The sequence below is a fragment of the Canis lupus genome, chromosome 17 (genome assembly GCF_048164855.1).
Source record: "Canis lupus baileyi chromosome 17, mCanLup2.hap1, whole genome shotgun sequence".
In the NCBI taxonomy this organism is placed as follows: domain Eukaryota; kingdom Metazoa; phylum Chordata; class Mammalia; order Carnivora; family Canidae; genus Canis; species Canis lupus.
The window spans coordinates 18,733,857-18,760,286 of record NC_132854.1 but is presented as its reverse complement, the minus strand read 5'-3'; the positions used below and the strand labels follow the sequence as shown (position 1 = coordinate 18,760,286).

Below are 26,430 nucleotides of genomic sequence, written 5' to 3'. Positions count from 1 at the left end.
GGCTGCTGCAGCAACTGGTGTTTTATCCTCTTACACCCACAGGTAAGGCAGGACAAATGGTTTCCTTCTAAGCACTTCTTTTATCCTAGGAAGGGATACCTCTTCAAGAAGCCCCTCCAGCAGACTTCCTATTACATTTCACAATGTTAATTTTCTGAAAACTGGTGGTATCTACCATTTATGTGTTTTTTATAAAGATTTTATTCATTTACCTGAGATAATGAGCATGAGTGGGGGGAGGGTAGGAGCAGAGGGAGAGGGAGAAGCAGACTCCCCGGTGAGCAGGAAGCTCAAAACAGGCTTGATCCCAGGACTCAGATCATGACCTGAGCTGAAGGAAGACGCCTAACCAACTGAGCCACCCAGGTGCTCCTACCATTTATGTTTTGAAATCATTAGATACAATGATACTAAAGTTGCTCTTGGAATGTTTTTCTTAAGAGTGTAAACAACTAATTCGGTTGATATGTCAGAGAGAGATTTTTGTAAATATAAACCATAGTTAACCACCTAACTTTAATTTAGTAACAGTAAAGAAAGAAACATAGGTTAACGCTTAAGACTGAAAGCTTTGAATTTGGATCAACTTGAGTTCAGTTTTGTAATTTCTACTAACTAGGTGGGTGTCCTTGGGAAATTTACTTAGCTTTTCTGATTCTTGGTTTTCTCACCTGAAAAAATGGGAATCATATAGCATTTCACTCATAGAGATGATATGAAGTTTAACTTAATTGAAATGACATAATGTTTAAAACAGTAAATGCTCAATTAATGGCAGCTATTACTATACTTTTACTAATGAATAAGGGAAATTGAGGAAAATGCCCGTGTTCTTAAGCATAGAAAATGATAAATGTGGATTTGGTCTCCAATCATTCTAAATTCAGAGTCCATGTTCTCCAATCATCACAAGATTTATTGTATCTTATTTCTCATAGTAATTCCACTAGTATTTTGTAGACACAGACATTGAATACATAGTATAGCTTCATTAATTGACTAGTTATTTAATTAAAGAGAAATAGAAAAACATCCTATATGTAACAATGAGATTCATAGATTTTGTATATGTTTTACTTTGCTGTTTATAAATTGTGATATTAATCCTGCTATGAGTTTGTATGTAGAGCATATGTATATCATGGGATTTTTTGAAAGGCAACTTTTAAGGTTATAATAAAAATTGCTTTCTCAAACTATAATTGAAAGTTCCAGGAATATGTAATTTGAGAATCAAAACATGATTCTATATATTTAAGAGACTTCTTATAACAGTGTTTTATATTTCTGAGAATAGAATACAGCTTTGCAAATGATTTCCAAACTCTATGCATGTGTTTGGAAGCTGGCTGGCTCACTTCTACTTTAGATATTGGTCTATGCACAAAAAAATCATTAAGCAGACATCAGATAACATTTTTTTAACTTATTACCTCAGAGAAAGAGACACTAAATAATTAGAGAAGTGGTTCAGGGAGCCATTGGTTATTGGCAAGAATCCTTTGTAAGATTCAGGATATGTTAAGGTGGAAGAGACTGTTAGTGTTAAGATTAAATTAATATCTCCTTACAGATTTTATTATTTGTCTGAGGCATCATGCCTGGCATGAAAATAAACAAATATTACCTATTATTACTTACATTATTAATTGCAGATAGTTACATATTTTGAAAGATTCTATTTGTTTCCTAGAACTCCTGTAACAAATGACCACACATTGGATAGCTTAAAACAATAGAAACTTACTTTCTTACAGCTATAGAAGCCAGAAGTCCAAATCAAGGTGTGAGCAAGGTCGGTTCCTTCCAGATGCTTGGAGAGTGAACCTTTCCATTTTTTCTCTACTAGCTACTGGTAGCTGTTGGTAGTTCTTTGGTGGTCATTGGCTTGCAGATTCATCACTCCTTTCTCTGCTTCCCTCTGCATATTGTCTTCTCTTTTGTGTTTGTCTTCTCTTCTTATTATAAATATATTGTTATTGAATATACGGTCCACCCCAGAAGCCAAGATGGCCTCATTATCAAAATCTTTAACTTAATTATATCTGCAAAGACTTTTTTCCCCCAGAGTCTCATTCACAGATTCTGGGTGGACATATCTTTTGGATATGTTCAACCTATTATAGGTTTATATAGTTCAACCTAACTGTTCAACCTATTATAGGCTTAAAAAATATGTTAATGTCTGTTTTGAATTTCTTAGCAAACTAGACCTAACTTTTGTATCTGGATAAGAATGACTTGGATCACTTACCGAAAATGGAAATTTCAGAGCTATTTCCCAGAGGTCTGATTGAGTAGCTGTAGGGCCACATATGTACCTGTTCAGGAAGCACTGACAATGAGTCTGATGTAGTTAAGCTTTAGGTACATTCTGAGAAACATAGTTAATAGCAGACTAATCCTAGGAAGAACAAAATAAAATATTAACCTAAAACTTTGCTTTGGTAAAACTTTGCCACAGGTCCATATGACATCATTATATTGTAATACAAAATTGTCAGGGTTTTAAAAAGTTTTTAATTTTGAAAACTAATTACTCAACAGAAAGCTTAAGTGAGTATTCATCAAGATAAACAGTTTGGGGAGATGGTATTACAAGATCAATTGAAATATTTTTCTTCCAAATCTTATCCTGCAAAATAAATCTTAAAAGCATGTAACTGTAATTGGTAAGTGAGAGGCAAATGTATTAGAGCACAGATTTGAGACTGTGTCCACTTTAACTGTCTCCACTGACTGACTCCCTTCTTCATTGTTGTATTTCAGATTGGTGTTAGGATCTTTTTCAGGGCTAGCCCTGTACTGTAAGCACCCTATGTCACCTTTCCAGACTTAAAGTTCAAACTATCATAATTAAAGTCATTCAAAGTAACCTTGGAAATTTCATAATTTGGTCAGAATTGTTCAAGCTCCTGTGTGTGAGAGAGGCTTTGTGTGTGTGTGTGTGTGTGTGTGTATGTGTGTGTGTGTGTGTGTATGTGTGTGTGTGTGTGTGTATGGGTGGGTGTATGGTCATGTATTTTAAAAGTAAATATTTTTATCTTTTGTTTAGATGCTCTTTACTCTCAGTGCATTTCTAGGTCTCCCATTTGCTAATTGCAAATGGAGTTATAGTAGCTAACTAACTCCTTGCTTTTCAAAGTGTGCTTTGTAACCAGCTTGCCGTTAATTGAGCATTTACTGTTTTAAACATAATGTTATTTCAATTAAGTTAAACTTCATATCATCTCTATGAGTGAAATGCTGTATGATTCCCATTTTTTCAGGTGAGAAAACCAAGAATCAGAAAAGCTAAGTAAATTTCCCAAGGACACCCACCTAGTTAGTAGAAATTACAAAACTGAACTCAAGTTGATCTAAATTCAAAGCTTTCAGTCTTAAGCGTTAACCTATGTTTCTTTCTTTACTGTTACTAAATTAAAGTTAGGTGGTTAACTATGGTTTATATTTACAAAAATCTCTCTCTGACATATCAGCCGAATTAGTTGTTTACACTCTTAAGAAAAACATTCCAAGAGCAACTTTAGTATCATTGTATCTAATGATTTCAAAACATAAATGGTAGGAGCACCTGGGTGGCTCAGTTGGTTAGGCGTCTTCCTTCAGCTCAGGTCATGATCTGAGTCCTGGGATCAAGCCTGTTTTGAGCTTCCTGCTCACCGGGGAGTCTGCTTCTCCCTCTCCCTCTGCTCCTACCCTCCCCCCACTCATGCTCATTATCTCAGGTAAATGAATAAAATCTTTATAAAAAACACATAAATGGTAGATACCACCAGTTTTCAGAAAATTAACATTGTGAAATGTAATAGGAAGTCTGCTGGAGGGGCTTCTTGAAGAGGTATCCCTTCCTAAGATAAAAGAAGTGCTCCGAAGGAAACCATTTGTCCTGCCTTACCTGTGGGTGTAAGAGGATAAAACACCAGTTGCTGCAGCAGCCCCATTGTGACCATGCAGGGCCCAGCAGAAGCAGAAAGCCCACATGCTCAGGAGTCCAGGGAGAAAGGTGGAAGGCAGCGACTTCTCTGGTAAGTCCAGCACCACTTAGCTCTATTCCTGTAATAATGAAATAAGATGTCCCTATTGTTTATGCCACTAGCAGTTAGTTGGTTAACAACTCTGTTACCACTTGAATGATAAAAGCAATAGTTCAAACTTTCTCTAACACCTGTGCATTATTTAAGAAGAATAACTCCAGTTTGTCATTAAAATATAAATATTTAAAAATCAAAACTGTGACCTACTGTTTTCCCATAGTGGCTACACCAATTTACATTCTCACCAACAGTAAACAAGAATTCTTTTTTTTCCACATCTTCGCCAGCACTTGTTATTTCTTGTCATTTTGATAATAGCCATTCTGAAAGGTATAAAGTGATATCACATTGTAGTTTTGATTTTTATTTGCCTGATAAGTAGTGATATTGAACATTTTTTCATGTGTCTGTTGGCCAGCTATATGTCTCTTTTGGAAAAAGTCTCTCTGTATCCTTTATCCATCTTTTAATTAGTTTGTTTGCTTTTGATTATTGCCTTTTGTTGGCTTTTTGTTCTGTTGATGGTTTCCTTCACTGTGCAGAGCTTTTTAGTTTGATGTATTCCCATTTGTTTATTTTTGCTTTTGTTTTCCTTGCCTTTGGAGTTGGATCCAAAAAATCATTAAGACTAAGGTCAAAGAGCTTACTGACTATGTTTTCTTCTAGAGTTTTATGATTTCAAATATAACATTCAAGTCTTTAATCAATTATTTGAGATTTCTCTTGTTTCTTGAGGTAGGCCTGTATTTCTTTGAACTTCTCCCGAAATCATTTTGCTGCATCCCATATATATACATATATATGTGTGTGTGTATGTATATTTGAAATGTTATAGGTATATATAATATATAAATATATAATTTTATATACATATATAAAATATATACAAACATAAAAATTATATATGTGTGTGTGTGTGTATATATATGTATGTATGTATATGGAACATGTGATCTGATGTGTAATTTAAGGCCAGTGTTTCCATATTGATTTGCTGTCTGGATGATATATCCATTATAGTAAGTGAGGTGTTAAAATTTCCTACTACATTGTATTGCTGTCAATTTCTCCCTTTATGTATGTTAATACTTGCTTTATATATTTTGGTGATTTTATGTTGAGTCCATTTTTATAAATGTTATGTCTTATTATTAGATTGACTCTTTTACCATTATGTAGTATTCTTCTTTATCTTTTATTACAGTCTTTGTTTTAAGTTAAATTTTGTATGATAACACATTTAACTACACCCGCTTTCTTTTTGTCTCCATTTGCATGGAATATCTTTTCCATCCTTCATCTTCAGTCTATTGTGTCCTTATACCTGAAGCAAGTTTCTTGTAGAAAGTATGTAGGTTTATCTCATTTTTATTTTTATTTATTTATTTAAGTATTTAGTCATTTATTTATTTTAGAGACAGAGAGAGAGCATGTACATGCACGCACACACCAAGTGTATGTGGGGGTGGGGACAGAGGGATAGGGAAAGAGAGGGGGAGAATCTCAAGCAGAGTCTGCTGGCTGTGAGCCAGGGTCTCAAGACCCTGAGATCAAGAACTGAGCCAGAATCAAGAGTTATATGCTCAACCAGCTGAGTTCCCCAGGTGTCCTGATTTATCTCATTTTTAAAGCTATTTAGCCACTGTGTCTTTTGATTGGAGAATTTAGTTCATCTACATTTAAAGTCATTATTGGTAAGTATGTACTTATTGCTCTATTGTTAATTGTTTTCTGGCTATTTTTATAGTTCCTCTCAATTTGTTTCTTCTCTTTTTTTCTCTTGTGGTTTGATAATTTCCTTTAGTTATAGGTTTAGATTCATTTCTTATTTTCTTTGTGTATTTACTGTAAGTTTTTGCTTTGTGATCACCATGAGGTTCACACATATCATCCTGTGTGTTAATGGTCTACTTTAAGTTGTTGGAACTCAGATTTGAACACACAGAATCTGTATTTTAACAAATTATCCCCAAAGATTCCTGTGCTCATTAAAGTTTGAGAAGCTGAACAAACTTATGTAATGCTTCAAACAGTTCAGCAGTTGCTTTAAATATAGGAGACATTCCTTGCAACTGTCTTAAGGTAACCTTTCCCATGAGATTTCCAGAATTCAAACTGTTGAAATAATGTGTTACTCGAGGCTTCTGTACTAATCTTAAGAAATCTGTAAAAACTGGGATAAACTTATATTTTATGGAGAACAAAAACATACGTTACAATTTTTGGAACTACTTGAAATACCAAGACATGATCCTTAGTGGTTTGTAGCTAGTCACCTAGCAAGATTTATATACAAATATATATATTCATATTTATATACTTATATATATATATATATATATATATATATATATATATATATGAAGTCCTGAGTCATATGTCACATTGCTAGGAATAAATTAGAGCTATTATTGAATGATGGAATGCAGCTGTAGTATTTTACTACAGAATAAAGATAGATTATTTTTCAGAATTTTCCAAATATTTTGTCTTTAATATCGTGTAGATTTGTTAAAGATTAGTATAAACCAGATAGGTCACTAGTGTTTATCTTAAAATTAATTTTACATGGCAAGTCATGTATAGTATTTTATTTCTTCTTTAAGGCAAGATATATCCATGAAATTTTATAAAATGTAAAATACACACTGTAAACTCTGTTAAAGATTAATATAAGTGAAAACTGAGGCAGAATACAGAGAAAGTTAAGCAACAGACCAAAAAATAGTTAAACTATTGGACATAAAAGTGTCATTTTAAGTTATTGGGGGAAGAATTTGTTTAGTAATTGATATTAGGGCAGTAGGCTAAACATTTATGAAAAACTAGACTTTCTACATCTCGCATTATACCTTAAAATAATTTACTAATCAGTAATTCCAAACATTGCTTTTATTATCACTTGTAAGGAGACTTTTAAAATATATGTTTTTTTTTTTTAATTCACTCCTCCTCCCTAAAATTTTGATAACAGACACAATCTGTATCTCCTGATGAGAATGCATGTTCAAGAATCTAGGAAGAGGAAAGTTTTAAATGTAATAAAATAATGAAAGAATTAAATAAGAACTTAAGTGAATATATGTAAATAGGGTGATTAATCCCCATCAAAGGGAAATAATAAAAGATAAAATTCACAAAACATATATTGACGTATTGAACAATGTATTTGATAAGCCTTCTGAATTATAAAAATAATCATAAACAAAATCTTAAAATTGTGTCTGTTTATATCCATCCTGACAAATGGAAAGGTTTTTTTTTTTTTTTAAGATTTTATTTATTTATTCATGAGAGACACAGAGAGAGAGGCAGAGACATAGTCAGAGAAAGAAGTAGGCTCCTTGCAGAGAGCCTGATGTGGGACTCAATCTGTGAACCCAGGATCATGCCCTCAGCCAAAGGCAGATGCTCAACCGCGGAAGCCAACTAGGCATCCCAACAAATAGAAAGGTAACGGTTGTTCCTTACGTAGTTTATTTATGCATTTAAAAATTTTCATCCAGGGATGCCTGAATGGCTCAGGAATACTGAGCCTTTTTTGGAATGGAATACTCATGATCATGTTATTTTACCCACCCACCTATCTCACAAGGATTTTACTGTAATCTCCACTTGATATTTGAGAATATATGGTTTGAAGCAGTTACCCAAGCGGTTGTCCAACATTTACAATTAGTAAATGTTTGAACTTGAATTTGAGCCCAGTAATGTCTAATGTTAAAGTGTTTGAAATTCCTATAATGAATTTTCTCTAGGTTACTTTTTAATTAGCAATAATCGCACCTCGGATAAACCTCATTGGCTATGATACTGCCACTGCACAAAGCTCTAGGTTACTTTTTAGATCTTAGAGCCATCATCTGGGATTTCCAGATTCATCGATCACAGCTTTGAAATCATTTCACTTCCATTGTGGATGTGGTTTGATTAACCATTAGGAGGGATGAGCTTGGCATTCAGAATTCTGGGTCCCTCTGGAATTGACATTTAGAAAGAGATAAGTATCTTAGCCACATATAGTGTTAATTAGAAAAGTATATAACTCTCTAATTAGTTTCTATTATACATAAAGCCAATAGCCTATTAAAAAACACAATAATTGCCTCAGTGGTTACTTATGTTTTTCTAATTGATTCTTCTGTCTTATTTTCCTTGTCTATCTAATACTTAAGTCTGTATAAAACATCTCAAATTCTCATTTTACTTAGCTTTATTTTTAATGCTTCTGTTCTTTGCACTATGCACAAGCAACTATTTTATAAAATAGTGATGATTATTCTTGGACAATAAGTCAGAGTTTATTTCATATACAGAGTTAATATCAACTTTTAATTAATGATTAGTGTACAAGCATAATTAATGCCTTTTTCTGTACTTGGATAGAAACATTTTGATTTTAACTCTCTGTTGAATTGTCTCAAACGGAGAAAAAAATTAGAGCCTTTTCTCTTTTGTCCATTTGCAGTAAAGTGGGAAGAAGGCTGGGACCTCACCAGTAATAGAGAATGCCCAGCATTCTTTTTTTTTTTTTCTATTATTATTAACTTTTTATCTTGCCAACCAACAAAACAACTATGAAAATTTTATGTGTAAAAATATATATTTTACAATATAAAGTAGAATGAAGGGAATCCCTGGGTGCTCAGTGGTTTAGCGCCTGCCTTCAGCCCAGGACGTGGTCCTGGAGTCCCGGGATCAAGTCCCACATGGGGTTCCCTGCATGGGGTCTGCTTCTCCCTCTGCCTGTGTGTCTGCGTCTCTCTCTCTCTCTCTCTCTCTCTCTCTCTCTTTCTCTCTGTGTGTGTGTGTGTTTCTCATGAATAAATAAATAAAATATTAAAAAAATAAAGTAGAATGAAATAATCTTGGATTAAAGGACAATTTTCTCAAGGAATTTTCTGTCTATGAGAAGTTCTTCGTAACCTTATAGAACAGAACAGAAATTTTACTTCTCAGTATTGGGCAACACCAGATTTAAATATTCAACTTACTTCAATTCTTATGGTATGCCCATTTTTTGGATCCATTTATCAATCTGGTGACCTGCATTCTCTCCTAGTTCTTTGTTTTATCACAGTTATTATGAAAAATCCAGAGTCACAAAGGTATGTTGGTGAAAATTGAAGCAACAGTCAATATAACTTCACTTAATTGAGACATTCTGACAGTAGTGAGAGGAGTTGAAGAAGAATGGCCTTCACTACTTCTTTAATTCTCCCATAATCTCCCAGATATTCTGGGAAGAAAGTGGATGCTGGCAAACCAGGTTAACTATAAAGAGGTGGGCTGAAGTTTATTTGACTTAGGTCCAGGGATACACAACTTAGTTCCTGGATTACAAGGTAGAGCTGTCAGGAGTTCATCTAAGAATGATGAGGTAGACTCTAGACTTGTTCTTTTTGTGGACTCACTTGGAAAACAGTGGTGGTAGTGCATTTGCCTGGGTGATGTTGAATCTATTTAAGAAGCTACTCTTAAAGAGCTTTATTATTGCACATTGTATATATACATTGATACAGATCATTTCTTGTCTCATCATTAGAACAATTCAGGGAAGATGCCTACCATCATGGGAATGCTTTTAGGTTATTTCCTGGAATCATCCATGCTAAAAAGTAATGAAGTGAGTATCTTTAAAGCTATTCAGTATTTTCATTCAAAAACATACTTAATGACTCATCACTATATGAAATGACTTTCAAGAACTCAAAAGCTATGGGCAAGCCCGGGTGGCTCAGAGATTTAGTGCCGCCTTCAGCCTGGGGCGTGATCCTGGAGACCTGGGATCGAGTCCCATGTCAGGCTCCCCGGATGGAGCCTGCTTCTCCCTCTGCCTGTGTCTCTGTCTCTCTCTGTGTCTCTCATGAATAAATAAATAAATAAATCTTAAAAAAAAAAAGAACTCAAAAGCTAGCTGTATATTCAATAAAGACTTGATATTCTTTCCTCTCAGATATTTGAATATATAAAATTGTATACTGATACTGTTCTTCTAGTAGCATTATCAGAATAATTTCCTAGTTATATGTTAGAAAAACTAAAATCAGTTTATATTCTTGAACATTGAAAATAAGACTTGGTTACAGATAACCTCCTATGTAGATAAATGTGGCAAGAGTAAGATGAAATGGACTCAAACAAGAAAGCAAGTAATCCAATAAAAAATGAAAATTTGTCTTTCCTCAAAATTTTATTGTGTATATGTGTGTATGTATGTGTGCATATATGTTTTTATATCTATATATCTTTTCCCACTTTGTCACTATTTCTTGCCACTTAGTTTGTCATTTTTATCAAATAGAAATAGCAGGAAACTGATGAAAGTTGTCTCAAAAATTGCAAAAAAAAATGACACTATCTTCATGGCTAAATATTTACCTTATTTTTTAAATTTAGAAATTTAAAATTGGTAAATATAATGTAAGAAACATTCAAAAATATACATTTTGAGTACAGTTACAACTAAATTCTAATTTGTGATTTTGCTTTCTGGGGCTCATTTGAAGCTAAGTAGCTCAAGAATGCAAACTGGAAATATGGAGACTTGACTTCTAGTCTGTCATGAGCTATGTGACATCACATGAGTCACTTAAACTGTCTGGGCTTTAGTTTCCAAGGTATAAAATAGGATATTATTGAACTTTAACATACTTTGTAATTCTGACAGTCTACGAGGTAGAAGTAAACCAGAGCCAGGTGACTGAAACAATGACAAGTGCCAGAATCAGGTGATACATTAATGAATATACAGGAAACAAAGATGGTTTTCTGGAGTTTGATTCTACAAACCCTAGGGTTTGGCCAATTATTCAAGCCTTGAAATTAAAAGTCTCTTTCAGCAAGAAGTGAGAATAAATATGCAATCAGAAAACAGTTTATCAGAAATAAGAAGAATGTTAGAAAGCTATAGAGATGCCATACCGAGAGGAAGAATTGTCATATGTTCATGCCTACTACTATACAGCAAGCACTAATATCACTTTTGCCTCTCATTTGTCTTGAACAGAAAAGAATTTCTCTCAATACATGAATAAATTACCTGAGTTGTGAAGGTTAAGTAATTTGTCCAGTATCACATTAAATTATAACTTGGATTCTAGCCGTGTTTGTTTGTTTGTTTGTTTGTTTTTTACCACTACTGACTGCTTATAGCAGTTATTGCCAAGCCTAGTTTGACCCTGGAGTTCTCTGGGTGCAGTTTATTTCATTTTTTAAAAGATTTTATTTATTTATTCATGAGAGACACAGAGAGAGGCAGAGACATAGGCGGAGAGCCTATGCAGAGCCTCCTCTGTAGGGAGCCTGATGCAGGACTCGATCCTGGAACCCCAGGATCACGCCCTGAGCCAAAGGCGTAGATGCCCAACCACTGAGCCACCTGAGAGTCTCTACGTGCAGGTTAAAAATACAGATTGCTAGGCATCGTCTTGAACTACTGGCATCAAAACTCTGGAATGCAGCTGTGGAATTGGTTTTGCTGGAGAGTTCTCCAAACAACTTTGCTGCCAGCCTTGTTTGAGAAAGATGGTAGTCCAAAGTCCCTGCAGAAAACAGGACTGAGGAACAGTAGCTAAATATACTGCAGTCTGTAATATGTGATTACTCAGGCAGGTTTTCTAAAGTTTTATTTTCTAGGAGTATTGTAATTCTATCTATCGCAAGCCCTATAGCCCTTCCTCCTCCAGCTGTTTTACTGCATTGAATTTGTTGGTAAGTATTCAAGAAGTACCCCCCCCCCCCCGCAAAAAATACCATTTCACTTTGTTTCTTTCTTGGAAGAAAGTCTCTTAAATTATAGTATAAAATAGTTTTTAACTGTAATCACATTTACTGAAATAAATGCAGTGTAAACCCCACATGAGTCAGATTCCGTTTGTCCCATGGATTTGAAGCTTCTTGCTAATTGATACTTTCAAAAGTCTTAGTACCACCCATTTAAAGATAGAGCACATTGAAATTGCATTTTTAAAAGAGCTATTTGCAACTGGAAAATAGGGATGTTGAGAATAACAGACCTATCCAAGAAAATACACTTGAGCTAGCTGAGAATTTTTTTTTCCAGAAGAGCACAACATTTTATATGCATGTTAAAACTATACTCACTGGCAGAAAAGTTCCTTTGACTAGGTGTATGATGCTTAATGCAATAGCCTGCAGCTTTTTTGTTCCTCTCTATATGTTAATTGGTCATTCCTTAAAAAGTCTTTTTTTTAGTTTTGATTAAATAGAATATGTATGATGCCAATTTGGTGGCTACAAAATGAGACAGCAGTGACTTTTTCCATTACTAATATTTTGAATAATGGGGCTATTTTCTTTAAGAGTATGCTTATAAGTGGCTATACATTTGAAAAACTATTTTTATACTATATCCATTATGGTTTTCATGCTTCCTAGCTGCCACATTACTTTCAGTGCCAAAAGCAGTTCTAAGAGACTAGAAGGAATGACAACTGAAACAGTGTTAAATAAGATGATTTAAATTTTTTTTTATTTTTATTTATTTATGATAGTCACAGAGAGAGAGAGAGAGGCGCAGAGACACAGGCAGAGGGAGAAGCAGGCTCCCTGCACCAGAAGCCTGATGTGGGATTCGATCCCGGGTCTACCAGGATCGCGCCCTGGGCCAAAGGCAGGCGCCAAACCGCTGCGCCACCCAGGGATCCCAAGATGATTTAAATGTCAATAATTGAATAATTGATGCCACATTTATTCAGTATAAAAACTGATAATGTAAAAATGTCAGTGAAGAAGTAGATATGTCCTGAATTTTGTCATTCAATAATAACATAGGCAAAGTCAGAAGCTAAAAATAGATAGGGAAAAGTATAAGAAACAGAAAGAACTAAAACTACTTAAAATAAGCAAATTTGGGAAAAAGTGCTTCTTGTCTCCGTCAGGTTCCCAGGGGGTAACAGCACTGAGTATGGAGATTTTTGAGGCAACTTTTCAGTTTACAAAGGTGGGTGCCAAATTCAAGGCACCCCCGGATTGCCAAGGCCCTCAGGAATTAGCAATACTGAGAAGACATTACACCTCTGAGTGCATGGTAAAGAGATGTCTTACTGGAGCCTGCTGAGGGCTAGAGTGGGGGTGGGGTGGAAAGGGACCCCTTCTGTTAGAAACCACTGCCATAATGATACATAGCCAGGCCAGAGTATCACAGAAGCCAAGACTAAGCGGAATCTTGCCATTAACTTCCATGGGCAAACTCAACAGGAAGCCACCAAACTCAAAGTTCTAAATGTCTTGAATTTACATATAACTTCCAGTGTCACACTTTGCAGATTCACAGTTGATTGCTTTCAGCTTTCAACCTCTTGCATCTGCAGTGGGTTTTTTTTTTTTTTTTTTTTGGTTTTGTTTTGTTTTAATTTGCTTGTGAAAAGACCTATTCTGTGTTTTCCTCCTTTTCTTGGGTCTGAATCTTTGCATAGATTCTGTATTACATGTCCTCTCCTGCCCACCTCCCTCCCTCCCCACCGCCTCGCAGCGGGGCTCTCCTACCCAGGCTTCAGTTTCCCAGAAAATAATGTGATCCTTGGTTCTTATCTCTCTTGGCACTATTTGGATTCTTTTGTTAGAAGCTGACTGAAGGGTTGGTTGATGTGATCTTTCTTTTAGTCACTTAGCTGTCAGATAAGGGTTGTGGAAGTAGTTGGATCCTTGGGCAATTAAACTTACGCAAAGATCTACTTGAATTAGAAGCTGTGCTTCTACTACTCCTTTACACCCACAGGCTAGGCTGTGCCTTGGCCATTTTGGAAAGAAGTCCCCTTGGAGAAAAGCCCCGGGGCTTATAGACTTTGTCTTTTGTAAGCTGCTAATACATTTTTCTACTTCCCTGGCTGCTGTTGATGCTTCCGTGTGCACAGCTGACTTCTCATTTACTGTTTTCTCTTTTTCTTCCTCTTATCCTCCATGTACTGTGCCAGAAACTTTCAGATTGTCTGTTCTCTTAGACTCCTTACTATGACAAACTTCTGTTATCATTATGAAACTATGTCCAAAAGAAAAAAAAAAACCACCTAAACAAACAACCCCCAACCGACTGATTTAAATCAATGCTCTAAAATGGGCACTTCATGTCTTTTCCATGAACTCATGACACCTTGAACCCTTATATCAACATCTTGGAGGCTACATGTGGTGGGTTAACATGTGTCCACAAATTCTTTGACACTTCTTTCAAAAGTTGGAACTTAATCCTCTTCCCCTGGAGTATGAGCTGGATTTAGTGATTTGTTTCTAAAAAATAAAATGAGGCAGAAATGATAGTATCTGATTTCTGTGTTTAGATCAAAGACAATGTGGCTTTAGCCTTTCTCCCTCCCTCCCTCTCTCTCTCTCTCTATCTCTCTCGCCTTGGATCATTTACTCTGGGATAAGCCAGCTGCCATGTTACAAGGATGCTTAAGCAGGCCTCAAGGAGAGGTCCCTGTAGCAAGTGACAAGCCTTCTGTTACAGCAGTAAGAAACTGAGGCTGACTTCCAGTCACCATGTGAGTGAACCTTTTTGGAAGCAGATCATCTAGTCCAATCAAGCCTTCAAATGACAGCGGCCCTGGCTAGCATTTTAACTGCAGCCTCATGAGACACCATGAACCAGAACCACTTAGCTAAACTACTCCCAAATTCTTGATCCATCAACATTGTGAGATAATAAATATCTGTTGTTTCAGACTAAGAAAACGGAGACATTTTTTATGCAGTACCAGATTAGTAATACACTGAATGTTTTTTGTTTGTTTTGTTTTCCCCCAATTTACTACTCCCATTGTCATTTCATTACCTTCTCTCGACAGAATTGTTACTCATTTCTCAGGACTGTCTTCCTGGAAGAGAAGTTTGGTTCAGATTTCATCACTTGCCTCAAAGATGTTAGTGTGGATTTAACACAGTTCCTACTATATTTTAGGATGATGAAATTTTCTAATTCCCTTTCTTTTTATCCTTTGTTTCTAGAAGGAAAAGTATAGTCTGGTTTTGAGTCTTATACTTCTTTATGTCCTATGCTAATGCTGGATTTCCACTTTTAAAATGTTTCCTAAATTAAGTAATTAATAAATTTGCATTTTGAAGTCTTACTTTTGTAAATAAACAAAACAAAAAAGTTCTCATCTCCTTTTGTAAGTCTCTTAAGATCTTAGGAAGGTCTATGACATTTGCCATTCACTCTCATACCTGTGATTCAACCACATGCTGTGTCTTTGGCCCAGAATTCCTCTCAGCTTAACACTTGCTTTTTTAAAACTTAGCTTGTGTCATCTTATTTATCTGTTCATCATGTCATTTCCCATCCCCTTATTCTTTTGGATGATGATATCATTCTGTACTTTTATTTGCTAATTTGTAAGAGCCTCAGAATTAGAGCACTATAATGCTTTCAAGGTACTTCTTTGGTGATAAGTTTGTGTCATACAAGAGACATAATTTTTCAATTAATGCATTTTAGCATAATTATTTTTTTAAATTTTTATTTATTTATGATAGTCACACACAGAGAGAGAGAGAGGCAGAGACACAGGCAGAGGGAGAAGCAGGCTCCATGCACCGGGAGCCCGACATGGGATTCGATCCCGGGTCTCCTGGATCGCGCTCTGGGCCAAAGGCAGGCGCCAAACCACTGTGCCACCCAGGGATCCCCATTTTAGCATAATTAATCTCAATACTTAAGGTTCATGCTTTAAAACTTTTCAGGGCAGAATGTATATAACCAAATAGATTAAAGACCATTCCCCTCTAGAAAATATATAGAAGTAAAAACAGTTACTTTTTCTCAAGGGAAATTTTTACAGCCTTTCCTAGTCTTTGGGAATTTTTTTTTTTCCTTTGGCTTTTATACATGAGATCTAGCCACAGGTATTTTGGCTTTTCTCTTACCTCAAATCTCCTTCTCCACTCTATGCTCTCACCCTCCCCTCTTCCTACTCCCTGACAAGAATGCAGTCATTCTTGTTCTTATAGTCAGAAGCTTGTGAAGGTCTTTTTGCTCTACCTGTATCCATTAATTTATTATATCTGTGAGATGTGTGTGTTCAGATTTTACTATGTAGTATGTGTAATGTCTGTGTGCTCTTAAAAGGGATTTTTAGAGAAAATAGGGTGTAGATACGTAACTAGAGTGAAACACATATAACACCATCTTGGCCCTCTTGGTGTTGGCTCTGGGAACTTGGATTGTTACTGTGGTTTCTACATTTTGTTTTTCACTCTGAATCTGACTTTCTGCCAGGACTGACTCATCTCCCTTCCATCTTAGATCTTGATTCATCTTAGATCTTACTGTGGTCTCTCTGACTTTACTTATAATGTTGGATTGGTGTACAGGTCTCTTTTACAGCTTTTGCTATTGCTTGTGTCATAACTAATTTCTGTGGAGGGTATATATTCATTCACATATTTTATAATTGCATATTTATTTGCAGCGTTAGTCCACTTTTATTTAAAATGTTTATAATTTCAATTCTGCACAGTTTGTGAGGCTATTGTGCTCTAAAATGATTACATTATCTGTAGAATATTGACAATTTCAATATGACAACCTCTCAATAACTAGCTTAATATGAAGAAAAATTTAAAATCTCATACACGTGTGTGCATGCACGTACTTCCCAACAAACATACACGAGGGACTGGATGAATTAGACTAATCTTTACTGAGAAGAATTAGCAAATCTCAAAAACCTACACAAGCATTTGCTTGAAGGCATCAGAGAAGTAGCATGTAAATAATTATAGGGCCAAATTCCAAGAGAAAAATGAAACCCATAATGATAAGCTTGGCTTACAGAGGCTTTTCCCCTGTGTGTCCAGATTTTGGAAGAGGCAATTGAGAGGCAGAGATTTTGACAGATTCACAGTGCTAGGAGAACAAAAGTTGGAAGTTAGGACTTGCCAAGGCAGGCGTTTGGACTCCAAAGTCTATACTCTAGGAATAAGCTTATAGCAGAAAATATTGTCCCTTAAAAGGTTGTAAACCAAGCATTGAGTAATCTCAATTTCTGATTATATGAAGGTGATATAGGCTTCCCATAGTCTTAGAAAACTCCAAAAATCAAAAGAAAGTATTCTTGGCAGAAAGATAATGTTATCTGAGGCTCCAAATTATGTCTTTAATATTCCAAATAAAATATTTGGCACTGAAACAAAAACAGTTATACGAGAAGACAGAGAAACAGGATAGAACACCAAAGAAACAGGTTCACAGAACTTTCAGATAATGACTATATCAAACACAGACGTATGGAAAAAATGATGTGTCTGATTTTCAGGAAAACGGCAGGAAAGATTCAAATTCTAGGCAGAAGCATGTGGAATGTAAAAAAGAAACAGATGAGGGATTTCATTTCATTTCATTTATTTATTTATTTTTATAAATAGGAAATTTTAGACTGAAAAATAAAATAACCAAATGAAGACTGATGGATGAGTTTAACAGCTGATTTGAGGAAGCTGAAGGAGTTAGTACATTGTAATATCTGTTAAAACAAAATACTCAGATAAAAGGATCGGAAATATAAAATGTCTAGTAGGAATCTTGAGAGAGAGCAGAGAGAAAGGGTAGAAACAATACACAAAAGGCCAAGAGTTGAGAAATTTTGCCAAAGGATGAGAAACATCAGAGTATAAATGAACCCCAAGTGTAATAAGTAAAAAGAAAATCATATCTAGCCTATCAGAGTAAAAATGATGAAAACCAAAGACAAAGAAATAAAGTCCTAAAAATGGCCAAGGGAAACCATTTAGAACATTTAAGGGGGCAGAGATAAGATCACCAGTTAGCCAGATGTCAGCAGAAAAAGATAGAAACCAGTAGACAATGAAATGTTAATGGAATAAGTGAAAATAACTATAAACCTAGAATTCTATACACACCAAAAATATCCCCCAAGATGAAACATTGCTGTATTTTTTAGACAAGTAAGAGACATTGTCATCAGTAAACTTGACGTCAAAAATAGGTCAGTTCTTTAGGCAGAAAGAAAAATGATCACCTATAGAAACTAAGAAATGGAAGAAGAACTGAGGCACCATAAAAACCTTAAGTATATGGATAAATTTAAAATAATACTTTGTAGAAAAATATCATAGCAGGCCTGATACTGCAATTTTTAGTACTGCTTGCAAGACTGGCCTCTGGCTGGCCTCTGGGAACTTGGCTGGTAACTAACTGATATAAAACTTTCTGAAATTATAACGGTTCACTATTCCTAGGATATTTGTACAAACCACGCAGTTTATGCTGAATATCTCATTTCCTTAAAAGAGATTAGAAATTTGGCACCAGCTCAGCAGAGGGTGCTTATGTGATCAGCTCTTAAGAAGCCAATCAAAACAGCCCCATTACAAAGTTTGGGCAGAGTCTCCAGTGGCTTTCCCTAAGTAGACAATGCTCACATGTTGCTGCAATTTTATTGTTGAGGGAAAAGTATACTCTATGTAACAATCTTTTTTTAAAAATTTATTTATTTATTCATGAGAGACACAGAGAGAGAGGCACAGACATGGGCAGAGGGAGAAGCAGGCTCCATGCAGGGAGCCTAATGTGGGACTGGATTCCAGGTCTCCAAGATCACACCCTGGGCTGAAGGCGGCGCTAAACCGCTGAACCACCCGGGCTGCCCCTATGTAACAATGTCTTATGGAAGGGAGAAGAGTCTAAGGAAATCTGCACATGAATTCCTTCAGATCCTGCCTGCTTCTTTTACATTATAATCCAGATGCATGTACTTATTACATAGACCTTATAAATCTTTGCTGTGAGTACAAACTATATGCTGAGTCCCTGTGTGCTTTTAGTTAATCTCCATATGTAAGGGTGATCCTGGGGACTCCTGACACAAACACCATCTATTACAGTAATAGTGAAAATGCCCTGTGGGGTTTAAAACATATATAGTACTAAAATATACAATAGTAGCATCTAAGGAATGATTAGTAGCATCTAAGAAAGACATAGAAGCATTCTGGGATCATTTACTATTTAGAAAAGGATAATATTGTCTTCAGATTAGACTTCTCTAGGTCAAGAATGCCTATTTGAAGTTTTAGGATAACAACTAAAAGGATAATAAAAGAATGAGTAACTACCAAGAAAATATAAGGAAAATGGCATAGTAAAAAAACAATCAATAAAAAATGTCAGGTATGAAAGGAAATAAAACATAAGAAAGGTAGAACAAGCAGCTAATAATAAATTCAACTAAAGTCACGTATCTCATAAGTGAGTTAATGTTAAATACATTAAGTACTCAAAATAAAAGTCACGGATGTAAGACTGGAAAAGAAAACTAAATATATGCTGCTTATAAGAGACAACCTAAAATGAAAGAATCTAGAAAAATTAACAAGTAAAAAGGATAGAAAAAGTATATAATGCAAAAACCTAAAAATAAACAAATAAAACTAATGAAAACATAAAGCACACCAACCCATCACAGTATGGCAATATTAATATTTGAAAAGTCTTTAAGGCATAAAGCATTACTAAAACCAAAAAGGAACATGTTACAGTGATTGAATTGAATTTCAATTTACAGTGAAGAACAGTGTTGGATTTGTAGACGCTCATTGGCATAGTTTTTTAAAAATATGAAACAAAAACAACTCCTTGAAGATGAAAATAAATTAGTAAGAATACAGTAAACTTAAATGATGTGATTAACAATTTGGAAAGATATACCTAAGACATTGCTCACAACTTTATAATATGGCATTCATTTAAAGTGCACACAGGCATTTATAAAATGTGACCATATTCTGGACTCTAACATGAGTTTGAACAAAATTAAAAAGATTATTTTCTTCACTAAAGAATTAAATCAGAATAAATAATATTGTGATAGCATAAAAGTCCCTTAGGTTTGGAAATTAAAATATACTTTTAGGTAAGGGAAAATATTTTTAATTGAATAATAAAGGAAAAGAGAAAATATCAAATATTTTGGATGCAGAGGAGAATTCAGAGTGATAAATGAATTTCTTACAAGTAAAGAAAAATGGAAAATCAATGATTTTGTCCATCTCCAATAAAATAGAAGAAAATAAATAATGGTAACAACAGAAAAAATAAAAAGCAAAATAGAAAATAACCAAAATAAAGAGCTAGTATTTGACAACTCTAATAAAAATAACACCCTCCTTTCCCCCAGCTACACTGAGCACAGAAAGACCAGAAATTAAACAATTTACTCAGGAGAGAAATAAGGGATATATATACATATGGTCATAATACACAAAAACTAGGTAGTGTTTTCAGTAATCTAAGTTTGATTTCCCACCAGAAAATCATGCAATATAATTTCTCACTTTAAGAGACCAAAGAGGGGGAAAAAAATCACAGGATCATCTTTATACATGCAGAAGTGGGTTTGATAATATTTAACATACATTAATGGTAAAAGTAGTATCTATAAATAGAACTGAATTTGATAAAGGTATAGAGAAAACCTTATGGCAAGCATCACACTTAGTAATAAAATGCTGATAATGTTTCTCCTACATTCCAAAGGCTACAGTGAATGGCAATATGAAGTTAAACATATGCAATAATATTAATATATGCTGTTTGAGTCAGAATAACAGTATTTGGGGCAGAAAGAGGGTTTATATCAGGAGGTCATAAATAGAGCTTCTGGGATTCTGGTAACACTCTTTCTATGAGTGCTAATGCTGGGCTGTACACTATTGTGTATGAGTTGTATATGTATACATATATATATTTATATTTATATGTGTGTGTGTATATATACATACACACATTTTTTTTTTGAGAGAGAGAGAGAAAGGCGAAGAGAGCATGCACACACAAGTGAGATGGAGAGAGGTAGAAGGAGAAGGGGAGAGAGAGAATATTAAGCAGGCTCTTTTCCTAGCACAGAGCTCAGTGACTCAAGACTTGATCTCAGGACCCTGAGATCATGACCTGAGCCAAAACCAAGAGTCAGATGCTTAACGGACTGAAGCACTCAGGCACCCCTGTATGTGTTATATTTTTGAAAGTTAAAGAGACCACATACAGAATTCAGAGTTGAGCTCTATTCATTTCTCTATATATTCTGAGGTTATCATTTCTTTTAAATATTTTTAATATTTATTATTTTTATTTAAAGATTACTTTGAAAAAATAAAGATTACTTTGTCATATTAATATGTTAGAACATGAAAACCTAAAGTAAATTTTGAAAAAAAAAGTTATATTCTTCTTTAAAAAAATCTTATCCAAGATTGCTTCTATTGTCTTTCTTTCAAGCTTAAATTAATTGTGTGGTTCTGTTTTAAATGTGATAGACAAACTGTTTCCTGGCTTATAATAGAGCCTACTTTTATTTAGACATGACTTTTGATCAGTTTGATGTCTTTTAAAGGAGATATTTGGTAGATACATAATCTTACAAATAAAAATGGAAATGAATTCAAGGGAACACAGTAGGCATATTAGCTATGTAGAAAGAAACTCTGATAGCACCAACACTCAAAACTGGTGTCTCAAATAGTGACATGCTGAAATCATAGAGGTCTCAGAAATTTACAGTATGTTTCAACATAATTTTCACAAGAGATTTGATTTCAAGCTTCTGCAATAATGTCTGCTTACTGGTAACTCATTGTTCTACTAAACAACTCCAATTTCTTGTCTTCCTTAATATTTTAGGATGGTCTGTTGATGTGTTCATAACTAAAAAGGTTGGCAATTAACATTTTAGGCCCCTATAGTGTTATTTGAAAGTGAAATGAGTTATTTACAGATAGACCTTGCTTCAGGGTCATTTAATACACAAAGTATAAATATACAACAAAACTGAGGATCACTTTTTTGAGTGTCTTCTCATACACAGTAGAGTTTCTTAGCATCTGCTTAAAATGTCTAATTGTGCATTTTTTCAAGAGCATATTTATGCCTAAAACAATAATAGTACAATAAACAGCAATAGTAAGGCACATTTGGATTGATCTCATTAAAACATTAGAGATCATTTGAAAATTATCTCTATAAAACACCTTCTTGGAGTGCCTGAGTGGCTTAGTAGGTTAAATGTCTGATTTTTGATTTTGACTAAGGTCATAATCTCAGGATTGTGGAATCAAACCCCACATCTGCTCTGTACGCATCCTTCCTTTCTTTCTTTCTTCCTTCTTTTTCTTTTTCTTTTTCTCTTTTTTTTCTTTCTTTCTTTTTCTTTTTCTTTCTTTCTTTCTTTCTTTCTTTCTTTCTTTCTTTCTTTCTTTCTTTCTTTCTTTCTTTCTTTCTTTCTTTCTTTCTTTCTTTCTTTCTTTCTTTCTTTCTTTCTTTCTTTCTTTCTTTCTTTCTTTCCTTCCTTCCTTCCTTCCTTCCTTCCTTCCTTTCTTCTCTTTCTTCTCTTTCTTCTTTTCTTCTCTTTCTTCTTTTCTTTCTTTCTTTTTAAGATTTTATTTATTTATTTATGAGAGACACAGAAAGAGAAGCAGAGACATGGGCAGAGGGAGAAGTGGGTTCCTCGCAGGAAGCCCGATGTGAGACTGGATCCCCAGACCCGGGATCAAGACCCGAGCCGAAGGCAGATGCTCAACTGCTGAGCCACCCAGGCGTCCCTCATCTTAAAACATCTTTAAAAACAAAAACAAAAAACAGAAAACAAAACCCCGCCAAATCCCCATCTTCTTATTTAAGAAAATAAACAGCACATCAAAATAGTTTGTCTGAGGGACTGTCCTTTGTATTCAACCTCCAAATCAGTCTCCCTTGCTTCCTTCCTTCCTTCTTCCCACATCTAGTCATTCAGCAGATACTTCTCTTGTGGCTTCTTCCTTATCTGTCTCTTTTATGAAACATTTTATAGACTCTTATAGCACCCACTTATCTTCCTACTTTAATCATGATATCACTTGCTTTTTGAAATGTCATCATTTTATTATTTGATTATTTTTTATGAAGGTTTTTTTTTTCCTAATGAGATGATAAATTTCTGAAAGCAGGACCTCCTTTTTCTTGTTTTCTCACATGTCAAGGAACACAGACTACACTCAAGGCTTCATCAAATAGAGTTGTATGGCTAAATATTGAAGCTTGTATGAGTTAAGTCCAGCACTTTTGGGAGATTACTGTTTACACAATTTCTCCTGCATTGTGTATTATCCTTGCCATATTGCTATTAAAGTAATGAGATTTCTGGTTCAGTGCTCACAATATGGAACCTCACAATAGGAAATTGTAAAGAACAGCTTAAAATCAGCTTCAATACTGGTTGCACATTCAAACCAATACAGATATACTCTGGTGCCTTACACAGCATGTATTTGCAAGGCTAATCCACTGGTGGATACTAATAACACTGGTGTAATCTTCCTTTTATTGAGAGATGGAGAAACATCTCATCCAGCAGTGCCTTGCATTTCCAGAGTGGCTAGTGCTAATCATGCATCAAAAATCCACTCTTACAGCCATGGTAAATATTCTTACACTTCACATTTGATGTGATCTTTAAGGATTAACTTTCTCACTTTTGACATGTCAGCCTGGCTATGTGTAGGAATATAGGATTGTTCTGAAGGGCATACTAGTTAAGAACAAGTTTCTGGAGTCACACTGTTCAATATTGACTGTGGCCTTAGGAAAGTTTCTTAACTTCTCTGAGTCTCATTTTCCATCTCTAAATGGAGATAATGATGGTGCCTTTTTTAGTGGGAGAGTTGGGACAAATTGAGATGATAACCTTATGCAGTTTCCTTCTCCCTCCACAGGACAGGTACATATGTACTCCTATACTGTGCAGAAAGAGAAAATAGGTGAGAACGCTCTAACTTTTAAAATTCTGCCTTTGGGTGGCTGAGTGGCTCAGTTGGTAAGCGTCCAACTCTTGATTCCGGCTCAGGTCATGGTCTCAGGGGCATGCACTCAGTGTAGAGTCTGCTTGGGATTCTCCAGCTCCCTCTGGCCCTCCCCACTGCATACACTCTCTTTTTCTCTCCAAAATAAATAAATAAATCTAAAAAAAAATTCTTTCTCAAAAATGTGAATTGATGATGTGAATCTTCACCCATTCTTTCTTCCTTCATTTCACCTCCAAACATGAGGATGCCTCTTCCTTCACAAGTCAAAAGCTCGACCTGTACTTGTGATCTCTTCCCCTTAGCATTCATCACCTTCTTGTATTCTCCATCCCTCGTTTACTGTATTTTCAATTTCTCTTCTTCCACTTTGTCTCTTTTCAGCCTCCAAAATATGTTTGACATTGCATTGGCCTCTGACAGCCATTTAAACTGCTGCTTCATTGTGTCATCCCCTTTCCACCAAACCTAGAACAATTTTACTCTCTATGGGTTTTATCAACTTTTCCACTAGTTAATACATTAATATTAATAATACAAATTTATTATAGATGGGATGAATAGACATTTTTTTCATTACCTCTTCAGCTCACCAGTCTGTTTTCTATGCCCTCTTTACTGAACTGGCCCCATCAGAGATCACTGGTGACCATTAGGGGATCCTATTTTCCAGCTGGCTGACTTCTGTGCAGTGTTTGATCCTTGACCATCTCTCCCTATGGAGAGATAGGGAGACTATTGATAGCTCCTCAGTGGCTTCTTTCTCAATTTTAGTTTTTATAATAGCACTTTTCCAATCCTCCTACCTTTTTAAAAGTTACTTCTTGTGACTCTTATTTCTCCTCTTTAATTGTGTTTTATATTTTCAGGGTTTTATCTTTATCTTTCTTGGTCTTTATGTTCTCTCTTTCTCTTTCTCTCAGTAGTGTCTTGTAATTATAAACTTTTACCACTTACCAATGTACCAGTGATTTTACAGTCTCTATTTCTAGATCAGATCATCTATATGCAGCTCCAAATGCAACATAAAAGCAGGCCACTGTATGTCCCATAAGTACCTCAAAATAAGCATCCCCAAGATGTCAGATCCATCTTTTTCCCTCCATTCTACTGCTCTAGACCAGGCCTTCATCCTCTCTCATTTGGACCATTGCAGTCATCTCTGAGTTAATCTCACTATTTCACATAGTGAGAAGGGCTAATAAGGAAAGGCCTGTAAATGCATGACTGATAATTCCTTTACAATTTCTCTATTGTGCAGAAAGTTACTGGCTAGTACAAATTTTCAAGGAGACCAGAGTATAATTTCAGTCCCTTTCTCTTAGACTCAGCTTCATTATCTTGGATTTATTGAAGTTTGTAAGCTGCTTTACACACTGCTTTACACACATCTATATGTCAGATCCAGGCATATAGAGGCCTTGTGGCTAGGAATATTGTATTAGGCACTTTATGTAAGTTGAAGTTTTAAGTCAGTATTTCATGATTAAATTCCAAGATGTGAAGATCCAAATTATTTCTTCAATGAATATTAGAAATATTTCTATATTTTTCCTTGCTAAGTTTTATGACAGTTCATGAACATCCTCTGTGGAGAGGTTATGTGAAATATTCTTCAGTTCTTGGGGTCTAATAATTTAGTTATTTTGTGATATAAATTATATTAAAATTTTTTAAACTTCATTTTTAAAAGTATTATATGAGATGCTCTTGAATTTGTGTAATTTATGTATACCTTACTAATTTCAATATTTTGTCTAGTAAACATATATATTTGACCCTTAATATCTCAAACTACTATTTATTTATGTGAGTCATGGATGCATTTAGAAAAGGAGAAGAAAAATCACTGATTAGAAACTTGGATTATCAAATAAATATAAAATGTCAAGTAATATTTCTGAAATATTTGAAAATATTTCATTTACTATTTTTCCTATTATAGATGATCTCTAGAAATGTGTATTGATTAGAAAGTCTTGGAGTTGTTCTTATCTTAGTCCATCTGGGCCGCAAGAAGAACTATTAAAGACTAGGCAGCTTATAAACAACAGGAATTTATTTCTCACAGTTCTTGAGGCTGGTAAGTCCAAGATCAAGGTATTCGCAGACCCTGTGTCATGTGTGAGACCACTTTCTGGTCATAAATGGTGCCTTATGTTTTCACATGGTGGAAGTGGCTAGAGATTTCTCTGGGACCTCTTTTATAAGGGCCCTCATCTTACTCATGATGGCTCTGCCCTAATGCTGTAATCATTTCCCAAAAGCTTCCCCTTCAGATATTACTACATTGGGGATTACATTTCAACATATGAATTTGGGGGGGGGCTCAAACATTCAGACCACAGTAATTTTTCTTAAAACATTTGATTATTCATTTATTAACAATTTATATATCTAACTGAAAAATGAGGGTATATAGCATGTTTTCTATATTTTATCTTAAGGAAATGAATGTTCATGGCTGTATAGTTTTTCTGTTTCCTTATGTCACAGCATAAGGATGTAACATGGGGATGTAACATAAGGATGTAACATAACCCAATGTAACATGGTTATTTGGGTTCCATTCACCTACCAT

General features: G+C 35.0%; 1 protein-coding gene and 1 pseudogene across 6 annotated transcripts in view; one reads left to right on the top strand and one right to left on the bottom strand.

Moving 5' to 3' along the window:
* The window catches only part of GPC5 (glypican 5), a 1,343,507-nt gene that overhangs the window by 139,889 nt on the left and 1,177,188 nt on the right, over positions 1–26,430 (top strand). The window lies entirely within an intron of this gene.
* LOC140608470 (U4 spliceosomal RNA) lies at positions 7,751–7,868 on the bottom strand (annotated as a pseudogene).